Source organism: Apodemus sylvaticus, chromosome 6 (assembly GCF_947179515.1).
Source record: "Apodemus sylvaticus chromosome 6, mApoSyl1.1, whole genome shotgun sequence".
NCBI lineage: Eukaryota > Metazoa > Chordata > Mammalia > Rodentia > Muridae > Apodemus > Apodemus sylvaticus.
In genome coordinates this window covers 18,703,377-18,716,311 of record NC_067477.1, presented here as the reverse complement: position 1 = coordinate 18,716,311, position 12,935 = coordinate 18,703,377, and the positions used below count along the sequence as shown (strand labels likewise).

The 12,935-nt window shown below is 44.5% G+C and overlaps 1 pseudogene; it reads right to left on the bottom strand.

The window, feature by feature from the left end:
- Nucleotides 1-6,302: 6,302 nt before the first annotated feature.
- On the bottom strand, nt 6,303-11,402 carry LOC127687852 (serine protease inhibitor A3N-like; annotated as a pseudogene).
- Nucleotides 11,403-12,935: the final 1,533 nt, after the last annotated feature.

Below are 12,935 nucleotides of genomic sequence, written 5' to 3'. Positions count from 1 at the left end.
TTAATTATCAGGGTGTTTGTAGCTTCACAGAACAAGTCTAACAATGTTCATTTGGTTTCTGCTTTGTACAATAGAAGTTTGAGGAGTACTAGTTTTAACTCTTTTTTGAAAGTCTTGCAGAATTCTGTGCTTAAAACCATTTTTGCCCCAGGTTTTTGGTTTTTTTTTTCCCGGGGGGTGACTTTTAGTGAATGGTTCTACTTCCTTACAGATTATAGGACTATTTAAGTTGTTTATCTGATCTTGATTTAACATTGGTAAGTGGTATATGACTAGAAAACCATCCATTTTATTTAGATTTTTCATTTTTTGTTGCATACATGCTTTTGAAGTAAGACCTAATGATTCTTTAGATTTCTTCAGTATCTGTTGTCATGTCTCCCTTTTCTTTTTTGATTTTGTTAATTTGGATACTGTCTCTCTGCCTTTTAGTTAGATTGGCTAAGTGTTTGTCTGTCTTACTGATTTTCTCAAAGAATCAGTTCTTAGTTTACTTGATCCTTTGTATTATTCTCTTTTTTTTTTTTTTTTTTTTTTTGTCAATTGATTGAATTTAGCCCTTAGGTTAATTATTTCCTGCCATTGACTCCTCTTTGGTGTGTTTGCTTCTTTTTGTTAAGCTTTCAAGTGTGCTTTTAAATTGATAGTATTAGATATGTTCAGTTTCTTTATGAATTTATTTATTGGTATGAGCTTTCCTCTTAGTATTGTTCTCATTGTGTCCCATAAGTTTATGTCTGTAGTGCACTCATTTTCAATGAATTCCAGAAAGTCTTTAATTTCTCTATTTCTTCCTTGACCTAGTGGTTATTGAGTTGAGAGTCATTCAATTTCCATGAGTTTGTAGGCTTTCTGTTGTTTTTGTTGTTGAAATCCAGCTTTAAAAATGGTGCTTGGATAAGATATGAGGGGTTATTTCCTCTTTCTTGTACTTGTTAAGGTTTGCTTTGTGACAGACTATATGGTCAATTTTGGAGAAGGTTCCCTGAGATACTGAGAAGAAGTTATATTCTTTTGTGTTTGGGTGAAATGTTGTTTAGATATGTTAGGTCCATTTGATTCACAACATTTATCAGCCTCATTTTTCTTTTTAGTTTCTGTGTCTATGACCTGTCAATTGGTGAGAGTAGGGTGTTGAAGTCTCCTACTATTAATGCATGGAGATTGAGGTAAGAGTTAAGCTTTAGTAATGTTTCTTTTATAAATGTTGATGTCCTTGCATTTAAGGCACAGATGTTCAGAATTGAGACATAGTCTTGGTGAACTTTTCCTTTGATGAGTATATTTTTTTTATTAATTTTGGTTGAAAGTATATTTTATTAGATATCTGAATGGCTACCCCAGCTTACTTTTTGGGAGTGATTTCTTGGAAAATCTTTTTCCAGCCCTTTACTCTGAGGTAATAACTTTCTTTGTTGCTGAGGTGTGCTTCTTGTATGCAGCAGAATGATGGATACTGTTTTTGCCTCCATTCTGTTACCCTGTCTTTTTAATGGGAAATTGAGAGTCTATCAATGCTGAGAAATATTATGACCAATGATTGTTAGTTCCTCTCTGTTGTTTTCATGTTGGTAGTGTGTGTGTGTGTGTGTGTGTGTATGTGTGTGTGTTCTTTTGTTTGCGCTGGTGTGGAATTATTTAAGCTCCTTGGCTTGGAGTTTTCCTTTTATGGTTTTCTGTAGGTTAGGACATGTGGATAGATACTGTTTGAATTTGGTTTTGTTTTGTAATATCTTGTTTTCTCCATCTACTGTGATTAAAATTTTGTTATATATAATAGTCTAGGTTGGTATCTGTGGTATTTTAGAGGCAATGGAACATCTGTCTGTCTATTTCAGGTTTTGGAATCTCTGTTGAGATGTTGGGTGTAATTCTGACATGACTGGTTTTATACGTTACTTGGCCCTTTCCCCTTACACTTTTGAATAATTTCTTTGTTCTCTACATTTAGCATTTTGTTTATTATGTGGTGGGAGGATTTTCTTTTCTGATATAATACAGTTGGTGTTCTCTAAACTTCTTGTGTGGTTTTCCTTGTTGTTATTTTATTTATTTACATCCCAGCAGTTACCACCCCATTCCACAGTTCCTCATCCCATTCCTCCTTTACCTTACCTGCTAGAGGATGCTTCCCCCAAAAGGCATTTCCCCTTCCCTTGGGCCTCAATTCTCTGGAGGATTATGCATATCTTCTCCCACTGAGGTCAGACCAGGCAGTCCTTTGCTAAATATGTGCCAGGGGCCTCAGACCAGCTCATGTATGCGGCTCAGTCTCTAGGAGCTCCCAGGAGTCCAGGTTAGTTGAGACTGCTGGTCTTCCTATGGGGTCACCCTCCCCTTCAGCTTCTTCAATCCTTCTCCTAATTCAACCACAGGGGGCCCTGACTTTACTTCAATGTTTGGGTATAAGTACCTGCATCTGTCTCAGTCAGCTGTTGGTAGGGCTTCTCAGAGGATAGCTATGCTAAGCTCCTGTCTGTAAGCACATCATAGCATCAGTAATAGTGTCAGGACTTGGTGCCCCCTCTCCCCCATGCAATGGTTTGCAAATTGGGTTGGCCACTGGACTGCCTTTCCTTCAGTTTCTTTTCCAATTTTGTCTCTGAAGTTCTTTTAGACAGGAACTATTCTGGGTCAAAAATTTTGTCTGTGTGTTAGGTTGGTAACCCCATTTCTCTACTTGAAGCCCTGTCTATCTACTGGAGAGGGAACTCTTTGAGTTCCCTCTCCACATTGTTTTGCATTTTGGCTAAGGCTACCCCATTGACTGAATCTAATAGAAGATAACGTGGGAAACAGCCTAGAACTCATAGGCATAGGGGTAAATTTCCTGAACATGACACTAATGTCTCAGGCTCTTAGATCAGCAATTGATAAATAGGACCTTGTAGAACTGGAAAGCTTCTCTAAGACAAAGAACCTAGTCAATAGGACAAATCTGCAATCTGCAAATTGGGAAAAATCTTCACTAACCCTCCATCTGATAGAGGGCTAAAATCTAACATATATAAAGAACTTAAGAAGTTAACCTCCAAAAAACCTAATAATCCACTTTAAAAATGGGGTACATAACTAAACAGAATTCACAACAGAAGAATCTGGTATGGCCAAGTCACAGTTAAAGAAATGTTTTAAATCTTTAGTCATTAGATTCTACCTTACACCAATCAGAATGGCTAAGATCAAAAACTCAAGTGACAGTATATGCTGGTGAGGATGTGGAGGAAGAGGAACACTCCTCCATTGCTGGTGGGATTGCAAACTGGTACAAGCACTCTGGATATCAGTCTGGTGGTTCCTCAGAAAACTGGAAATGGTTCTACCTGAAGATCCAGCTATACAGTTCCTGGGTTTATATACTCAAAAGATGTCACACCATACCACAAGGACACATGCACCACATTTTCTATATCCAGAAAATGGAAGCAAGCCAAATGTCCCTCAACTGAAGACTGGATACACAAAATGTGGTTCATTTACACAATGGAATACTATACAGCTTTTAAAAAAGAGGGCATCATGAATTTTACAGGCAAATGTGTGGAACTAGAAAATATCATGCAGGGCTGGAGAGATGGCTCAGCGGTTAAGAGCAGTGACTGCTCTTCCATAGGTCCTGAGTTCAATTCCCAGCAGCAACATGGTGACTCACAACCATCTGTAATGGGATCTGATGCCCTCTTCTGATGTATCTTAAGATAGCTACAGTGTACTTATAATAAATAAATAAATACATACATACATACACACATACATACATACATACATATATCTTTAAAAAATATGCTGAGTAAGGTAACCCAGATCCCAAAGGACATGCGTGGTATGTAGTCACTGATAAGTGGATGTTACCTCAAAAGTACACAATACCTAAGATATAGCCCACATACTGTATGAAGTTTAACAAGCAGGAAAGCCCAAGTGAGGATGCTTCAGTTTCATTTTAGAAGGGGTAACAAAATAATCACAGGAGGCAGAGGGAGAGAGGTATCTTGGTCAGAGAGGGAAGTAGGAGGAGAAAAGGGGAACATGATCAGGTATGGGTGGCAGGAACATGAGAGAGGCCCAGAGGGTCAGGAGAAGGAATGAAAATATGCAGCCTCTGGAGATGGGGATGGGGTGGGGTGGGAGGAACCTCTAGCAAGTACCAGAAACCTGGAGGCAAGAGACTCAGGACTCAAGGATGACCTTAGCCAAAATTCTTGTATATTTATAGGCATCTCTTTCTTTAGGTTGGGGAAATTTTCTTCTATGATTTTGTTAAAACTATTTTCTGGGCCTTGGAGCTAAGGACTCTTCCCCTTCTATTCTCAGTATCTTTGGATTACATCTTTTCATAGACTCCTAGATTTCATGGATGTTTCATGTCAGGAAATTTTTAGATTTAAGTATCTTTCCCTCCACAGTCTGTTACCTCTATAGCACACTGGGTCTCTCCCTTTAGAGGCTTCTTCACCTGGGCAATATTTGGTTGCCAAGAAGCATGCAAAATGTCAGCCTGCAAGTAATGAGGACAAACAAACCCTAATATCTAGTTCTAGACTCCCTTTTTAGATGGACTCTAATTTGGCCACGAGTTTCAGAACCACTGCATGGTCAGCATGAGATTTATTCAACCCCAGGCTCCTTAGACACCTGGTTAGAGGCCCAAATGGATGGAGGGATACAGTTGGGTGATATCACTACACACGGAGAACATGTGGGGTCCAGCTCAGGTCCTTGACTGACAGTTAGGCACATTGTCATTGTGGAGACACTTGGCTGCTGTCAATAGATTGGTCCCTTCTTCTCTCACCCCATGGTCCTATGTGTAGCATCTCAGCACTCACTGGGAAGGGAATCCTGTGTGTGTGATTCTCTGCTGTGTAGGAGTGCTAGGGGGAGAGGAGCTGCTCTGACCTCCAGGCCCCATACAGTGGCAGGGGTGAGGGCTCCAACTGTGACAGATGTGGGCGGGACCTGGAGACTCTGCAAGGGGTTGTCCTTAGCCATGACCACAGGAAGGTAAGAGTAAGGCAGACCTGGGCATCATGTGTTTCAGATGCTGCAGATAGATGCAGGGCAGCAGGTTCCATTCTTGGTCTATGTGGGTTGGCCTGTAAATTTTCTTAGTCCCATCATGACTGAAAAGCTGAAGACAGACATAACCAGAGTTTGGGGTTATGGCTGCCTCCGAGGCCCAGGCTTTGGGGTTGATGCAGATACAGGGGAGATAGCAGAGACAGGGAATAACACAAATTTCAGGTCAGGAACCTGAGCTAGTGTTGTCAGGATGAGATGACAGGGAGTTGCCACTGACCATCCACAAGCACTGGTGCATGAGGGAGTCACACAGTGTCACTGTGCAGTCAAGTTATGCTATAGTCAAGCAGAGAATGGAAATCAAAATGAGCACAGAGACCTACACACAGGCTCAGCTCCCAGCTCTTGGGAAGAAGACCCCACCCCGCAATTTGGGAAGTTCTAGTCTCCCTTAGGATTCAGGACTTTGGTTATTAAGTGTGGAATCTGAGTGTTTGAAGAACCGATAATAATCAGGAATGGCTTATTCAAATTCACTTTCACAGAGTCCAATTTTGCAATCAGTGGGATAGTTTTGGATCTTGTGGCAACATCTGCTTCTGTACCTGTCTCAGCCATGTCCAGCACAGCCTTGTGGACCACCTGTGGGGAGAGAAACACATCACTCACTGGAGAGGAGGGAGGGTCTGGAGCATGCAGTGAGTGCTGGCCTCATCTGCTGGGGAATTTCTTTGCTCCTTTCAAGATCTCTCACCCTGGTTTTCTAAGTCTCTGCTCAGGGTGTGAGATAAGGCACACCCTGGGTCCACTCAGAGTCTGAATACGTGCTGCCCTCTAATGCACTACAACAGGAGGACAGGAGTAGGCAATGCCGGGCTGTCGCCACAGGCAGCCTCCTAAAAGCACCACAGGGAACAGCCATTATGCTGGCCCACAGTGCAGGATTCAGCAGGCTCCCTCTCCAGCCTCCTTGGGATATGCAACAGCAATGCACAGGGCAGGCTTCACTTTCCCAGACTGTCACATCCTGCTGGTACAGATGTGAGCCCTGAGCTCCGAGTGGGCACTGGACAGAACATTAGGAACCAACATCCTAGGGCTGTATGATGAGGGTCTACAGGCATCTCCTTAGATATTACATAGTTAGTCAGTGTCACTGTCCATTTCAGGCATGCCACAGCCAAGCAGGGCATGGAAACCAAAATAAGCACAGAGACCTACAGACAGGCTCAGTTCCCAGCTTTTGGGAAGAAGACCCCCACCCCCCAATTTGGGAAGTTCTAGTCTCCCTTGGGATTCATGACTTTCATTATTAAGAGGGGTATCTGAGTATTTGAAGACTCGATACTAATCAGGAATGGCCTATTGAAAATCACTTTCACAGAGTCTAATTTTGCAGACAGTGGGACAATTTAGCATCTTGTGGCAGCAGCTGCTTCTGTGCCTGTCTCAGCCACATCCAGCACAGCCTTGTGGGCCACCTGTGGGGAGAGAAACACATCACTCACAGGAGAGCAGGGAGGGAAGGAGAGAGGCCTGAAGTACTGCTGGCCTCATCTGCTCATTTTGTGCTGCCCTCTAACCCACTACAGCAGGAGGACAGGAGTAGGCAATGCCAGGCTGTCCCCACAGGCAGCCTCCCCAAAGCACCACAGGGAACAGCCATTGTGGCCCACAGTGCAGGATTCAGCAGGCTCCCTTTCCAGCAACAGCAATGCACAGGGCAGGCTTCACATTCCCAGACTGTCACATCCTGCTGGTACAGATGTGAGCCCCGAGCTCTGAGTGGGCACTGGACAGAACATTAGGAACCAACATCCAAGGACTGTATGATGAGGGTCTATGGGCATCTCCTCTCCTCTCCTCAGGGTTTTCTTCAGAACTGCTATTGATCCCTTCTTTTTACATTTACCGATGCTATTCTGTGTGCTGGTAAAATAGTAATGGCCTGGCGCTGCATTGAAGAAGCTAAGACCAGAGTTGCTTTGGCTGTACAGTAGATTGTGAATGGCAATGCACTGGATTGTAGGTGTCCCTGCAGTAGATTGTAGGTGTCCCTGCAGTGGATTGTAGGTGTCCCTGCAGTGGATTGTGGGTGGCTCTGCAGTGGATTGTGGTTGGCCTGCAGTGGATTGTGGGAAGCCTTGGAGTGCAGCATGGACTGGGAAGCATGTGGACTAAAACCAAGCACAGGCGCTTTCCCCATCATTGACTTTGGATGAGTTCAAGTCCAGAGGGTAAAGGAGTGACTGGCTGCACACTCTGAGAAGGAGTATCTGAGGAATGATTTTTCTCTCCCAGGCATGAGGGATCTCAGGCGTGCAGGTTTTCTCCCACATTGAACATCCCCACATGCCCACATGGCCTTCACTGTCTACACTCAGGACCCAAAGTCAATGACCCCATGTTTCTTGTTTTACCTGAGAGACTCTTACATCCTTGGCTCCAGTGATCCCAGACAGGTCAGCCTGTGTGGAGAAGAGTTCCCTGATGCCCAGCTCTGGAAGGATGCTCTCTACTGTGTAGGTTTTGGATACGGAGAACCTGGGCAAGTAGAGCTCATCTATCATCCTGAGAACAAGGAAGAGAAATGTAAGTCACTGTAATCTGTGTCCAGCTCAAACCAAATTATGTCTCAGGAGCAGCGTTCTATAAGAATCCTCTCACCGGAGCAGAGTTCTTTTTCTACCCACGCCAAGACCATGAGGTTTTGCTCTTCCTAAGGTATATTAACTCTCCATCAGAGCTTGACAGTGTTTACAGTGGACAGGCAACCTGGCCTGAACTTTCAGCTGTTCCGTGACTGAGAATGCTTTTCTAATAGATCCACAAATGCAGGTCTTCCCTGTTGTGTCCACCTTCAGACATCACCTAGTGGCCCTTCTAGTCACACTGGACACTGCATCCCTCTCCAGCTCTCTTTGCCATGGCTGTCTTCTTCTCGTCTGCCACGGCAATTCACTATCATCTCCAAATTATTAAATAATGATTAGTTCTATTTTCATCCCTCTACTGTCTCTTTCTCAATTACAAGGTAGCCCACAAGGATGAGAATTTTGGTCCATTCTTCTCTGATTCTGGGTCTAAGTCAGAGCTTTGCAAACGTTAGGTTTTCAAGTCACCATTCCATGAATAGTGAATGAATGACTGATAAGTGGATGAAAATCTACACAGGACACAGGTGATTCTCAAAGTTAATATCGCACCACAATTCTCTCTGCCTTCCAAAGACACATTTCAACATTCCCTGTCATTTTCCTCCTTTTAGAGACACAGGACACCCCATTCCTTGTTCTAGCAGATCTTATCTTGTCAACAACAAAACCCACAGTAAAATCAGGCCTCATACAACTGAGACAGAGGAGAGGAATTCATCTCAACTCCACATGTCCCCAGCTGACACTTTAACCATTACATTGGGTACAAGTGAGACTCTGAGGTACAGGGACACTGGCCATCAGGACAATTGCAGGACAGGAATCAATGACAGTTTTGGGTCCTGAGGACATGCACCTGGGCCTCAAAGATTTCCTCCACTTCCTCAGGGTCTCTGGTTGCAAGCTGGTTTCCACCTGTTGCATGTTGCCCTGGTCAGGGAGGATGAACATGGCCTTGCCATTGCCTGAGTAACTCAGCTCCACCACAGTGCATTCCAGCTCTTCATCCCGGAAGTAGGGTGTGGTCAGGTCCTCAATTTTCTTCATGGGCACCATCACAGGCCTCATCCTGTCCAATATGAAATTTCCCATGAACGTGTCATCAGAGTCAAAGGGCTCCTTCCATTTGCCTAAAGATGAGGCAAATCATCAGATTGTAACAGCAGCAGAGACGCTCCTCCCCCTCCCCATCTATGCTCAGCTTCTGAGTTGTGACAGCAATCCATGCATCTTCAGTCACTCGGAATGTCCCTCAGGGTGGCACATGCCTAACTAGAAAAATCTCAGCAGGTAGACAAAGTGTTAGCAATGATGATTCAGGCTTAGTTTGGAAAGGAGAACCTCAAAATGACAGCCTGGCTGGTTGGGCTCCTGACACAATGAGGGAATTAGGGTGGAGTGTGTAAGAGAGACCAGAGTGACGGTGGTGAGACTTGAGACAAGGGAGAGTTGAGGGTGCTGCCTTCCTTAGGGGAGCCATGTCTAGAAGGTGGTGGCTTATGGGACAGGTTTTCGTGAAATAGAACAGTGCATACTGAGTATTCTCATATCAAAATCAGTTCACAGTCCCATAGATTGTGGCTAATACATGGGTAATGAAGCCTCATTCAAAGCATGGACTATGGCCACCACCAAAAACAATAGGTTCAGCTCAGGCTTATCTCAGATTTCTAATGTATGTCTGCTCAACCAATGCACACTCTGGGAGTTGGTGACAAAAGAATTTCTTGCTCTTGGTATCTCTTAGCCTAGACATACATCCAACCCCACACCAGCAGCCTGGAGCTGGTGACCAGTGAAGAGTTTAGAGAGCCAGGTTCTTCAGTCTAACCCTTCAGGATGTCACTCTGCCTCCACCATACCCTGCCCACAGCAGCTCTGGGCCCATCCTGTCCTGTCCTCTGTCCTCTGTCCTCTGCCCTCTCCTCTGTCCTGTCCTCCTGTCTTCTTTCCTTCTGAGTCCTGAGGACATGCACCTGGGCCTGAAAGATCTCCTCCACTTCCTCAGGGTCTCTGGTTACAAGCTGGCTTCCACCTGTTGCATCTTGCCCTGGTCAGGGAGGATGAACACGGCCTTGCCATTGCCTGAGTAACTCAGCTCCACCACAGTGCATTCCTATATTTATGTGCATTGTCAGTCTGATTTTCTGCCGAGAGCCCAGGCCTGCCCTCCCTGTATCCTGGACTAACTTAAATTTATACCAAATGACCCAAGGCCTATTACATCACGAACTCTGTCAGGCAGAACTTTCTGGGATGTCACCTTGCTCCCTGATCTCTATCAGAATTTCCTCCAACTACCCTTACCTATGATGCCTCCAGGTGAGTCTCTGACTAGCATGGATCCAAGTCCCAGCAAATTCCCTGTCCTAGGAATGTGTCTTGGGAATTCTGACCCTTTAAATATTAATTTTATAAAATTAAAAATCCAAGAAGCTGCCAGGCATTAACACAGAACACTGCCTGGCCAACATTTCTCTTTTCTGATGACTTTTCCCCAATCCCTGCTTCTCCATACCCCAAACCACCAGCTCATGACACAACAGACTCAGGGGAAAGTCCTGTGTAGGTGCTGCCCACAGGCCTCTTCACTACTTTTGGGTTATGATACTTTCCTCATTAAGATTGCTATTGCTAGTCTCCTTTAGGTCAAGAAGTCCCAGACCACCAGGGCCCTGCTGGAGACCTAGGCTCTACAGAGGGATAAATACCTCCTAGAGGCGCATACTAGAAATGCCTGCTCTGGACAGACCGAGGGATACCATTTGTGTATAGAGTAGCCATGGCTTCAGCCTGTTCAAGAGGGCAGGCAGTGGAAGACATGGCATTCTGACAGTCATTAAGTTTAAGTCACAGCCCAGATGGCCTTCCTAGATCGACAGTCCAGGTTTTCTGTTGGACTTGTCCCAGTGATTACATCAATAACTTAAAAAGATATCAGAGTAGAAGTAAGGGCTTTGTGTAATAAGCAGTTAGACACACATGGCTCTGAGGCCATGAGCACCTTCTTTCCAGTGGTCAGGGTAAGGGCACAGGTTACCAGGCAACATCCTCTCCCTCCATTCACCAACCATTCTCCACTCTCACCTCTAAAGAGGAGATAATTCACTGCCACCATGGATGTCCTCTTAACCAGATCTAAGACCAGTTCCTTTATCTTCCCCTGGGTCTCATTCCTCACATAGTCATTGATGAGCTTTCTGGCCTCAGGAGGCTGCTGGAAGTCTGCTGTGAAGGCGTCAGTTTGGTACAGAGCCGTGGACTTCTCTTTAAACTCTGTCAGGATTTGCAGGCATTTTTCAAGAAACATGGCACTGCCTGCGTTAATCTGTACCTGGTCCCCAGGCTGGCTGAGCTCCTGTAGGAGTTGCCTAAATCCCTGGTGGATGTCTGCCTCAGGGGTCTCTGTGACATTGAACTTGAGACCTTCTAGAATCTCTTCCAGGGTGTTGCCCTTTGCTCCCAGAGACACAGAGGCCAAGGCAGTAGCAATGCCCAGTGGGGAGAAGACAATATTTTTATGTATATTATTCAAATTCAGCAACTTGTAAAGGATGAAGGCAAAGCTTTCGTTGACAGAGGCCAATGTGAGACTGTTCAGTTGTTTTTTAGTGTCTTGGCCTTTCTGGACCACAGTGTGACTCCCTAGTGTTCCATCTGAGTAGCAGAGGACAGCAGGGCAGATCCCTGCTATCAAGAGCCCAGAGATGCAATGAAGGCCATCTTCTCTGTTCTCCAGGCTGAAAGGAAAACATCCTTTGAGTCTGGGACTTCAGCTGGTGCTCCGACCATCTCCTAGTTCTCCCAACCTGGCCAGCATTGTGCCCTGTTCTGCTGCCCTTCCTGCCTCTATGACTGTCTATGAGAGATGCTCTGGCCTCTCAGATGGCAGTTCTACATCATGAGATCCCTACTACCATGGAGGAAGTGCTGTTGCAGAAGCCAACTTTTCTTTTTTTTTAATTTATTTTCTATATTCTTTGTTTACATTCTAAAAGCTTTCCCCTTTCCCAGTGCCCCCCCCCATATGTCCCATAAGTCCTCTTCTCTCCATCCATTCTCCTATCTTTCCCCCTCCCTTTTCTCTGTCCTGGTACTCCCCTACAATGCTGGATCAAGCCTTTCCAGAATCAGGGCCCTCTTCTTCCTTCTTCATGGGAATCATTTGATATGCTAATTGTATCTTCAGTATTCAGAGCTTCAGGGCTAGTTAAAATCCACTTATCAATGATTGCATTCCATGTGTATTCTTTTGTGATTGCGTTACCTCACTTAGGATGATATTTTCCAGTTCCATCCATTTGCCTAAACAAATTCATGAATTCATTGTTTTTAATTGCTGAATAGTATTCCATTGTGTATATATACCACATTTTCTGTATCCATTCCTTCATTGAGGGATATCTGGGTTCTTTCCAGATTCTGGCTATTATACATACATAAGGCTGCTATGAACATAGTGGAACATGTGTCCTTATTGCATGCTGGGGAATCCTCTGGGTATATGCCCAGGAGAGGTATAGCAGGGTCCTCAAGAAGTATCATGTCCAGTTTTCTTAGGAACTGCCAGACTGATTTCCATAGTGGTTGTACCATCTTACAATCCCACCAGCAGTGAAGAAGTGTTCCTCTTTCTCCACATCCTTGCCAACACCTGCTGTGTCCTGAATTTTTAACCTTAGCCATTCTGACTGGTATGAGGTGAAATCTCTGGGTTGTTTTGATTTGCATTTCCCTAATGACTAATAGCTTGTGCTCTAAGATCAAGAATTGACAAATGGGAACTCATAAAATAACAAAGTTTCTGTAAGGCAAAGGACACCATCAAAAGGACAAAATGGCAATCAACAAATAGGGAAAAGATCTTCACCAACCCTACATCCGATAGAGGGCTAATATCTAATATATACAAAGAACTCAAGAAGTTAGACTCCACGGAACCAAATAACCCTATTAAAAATGGGGTACAAACCTAAACAAAGAATTTTCACCTGAAGAAATTCGGATGGCCGAGAAGCACCTTAAGAAATGCTCAGAAGCCAACTTTTCTATTTAAGAGAACCAGCATCCAGAAAGGGAAGGGGTCATTCTACTCTCACAGATAAATGGAAAGAAAAACCTGGAGCTGGGCACAAGGCATATCTCTTCTCCCTTTCTAGATTGGCATAAGGCCCCCTTAGAAGGCAGGGAGTGCTCTTCCTCTGCACTTGTATCCTCTCCCATCAACAACCCCTAGTGCAGACTGAAGGAAGGAAC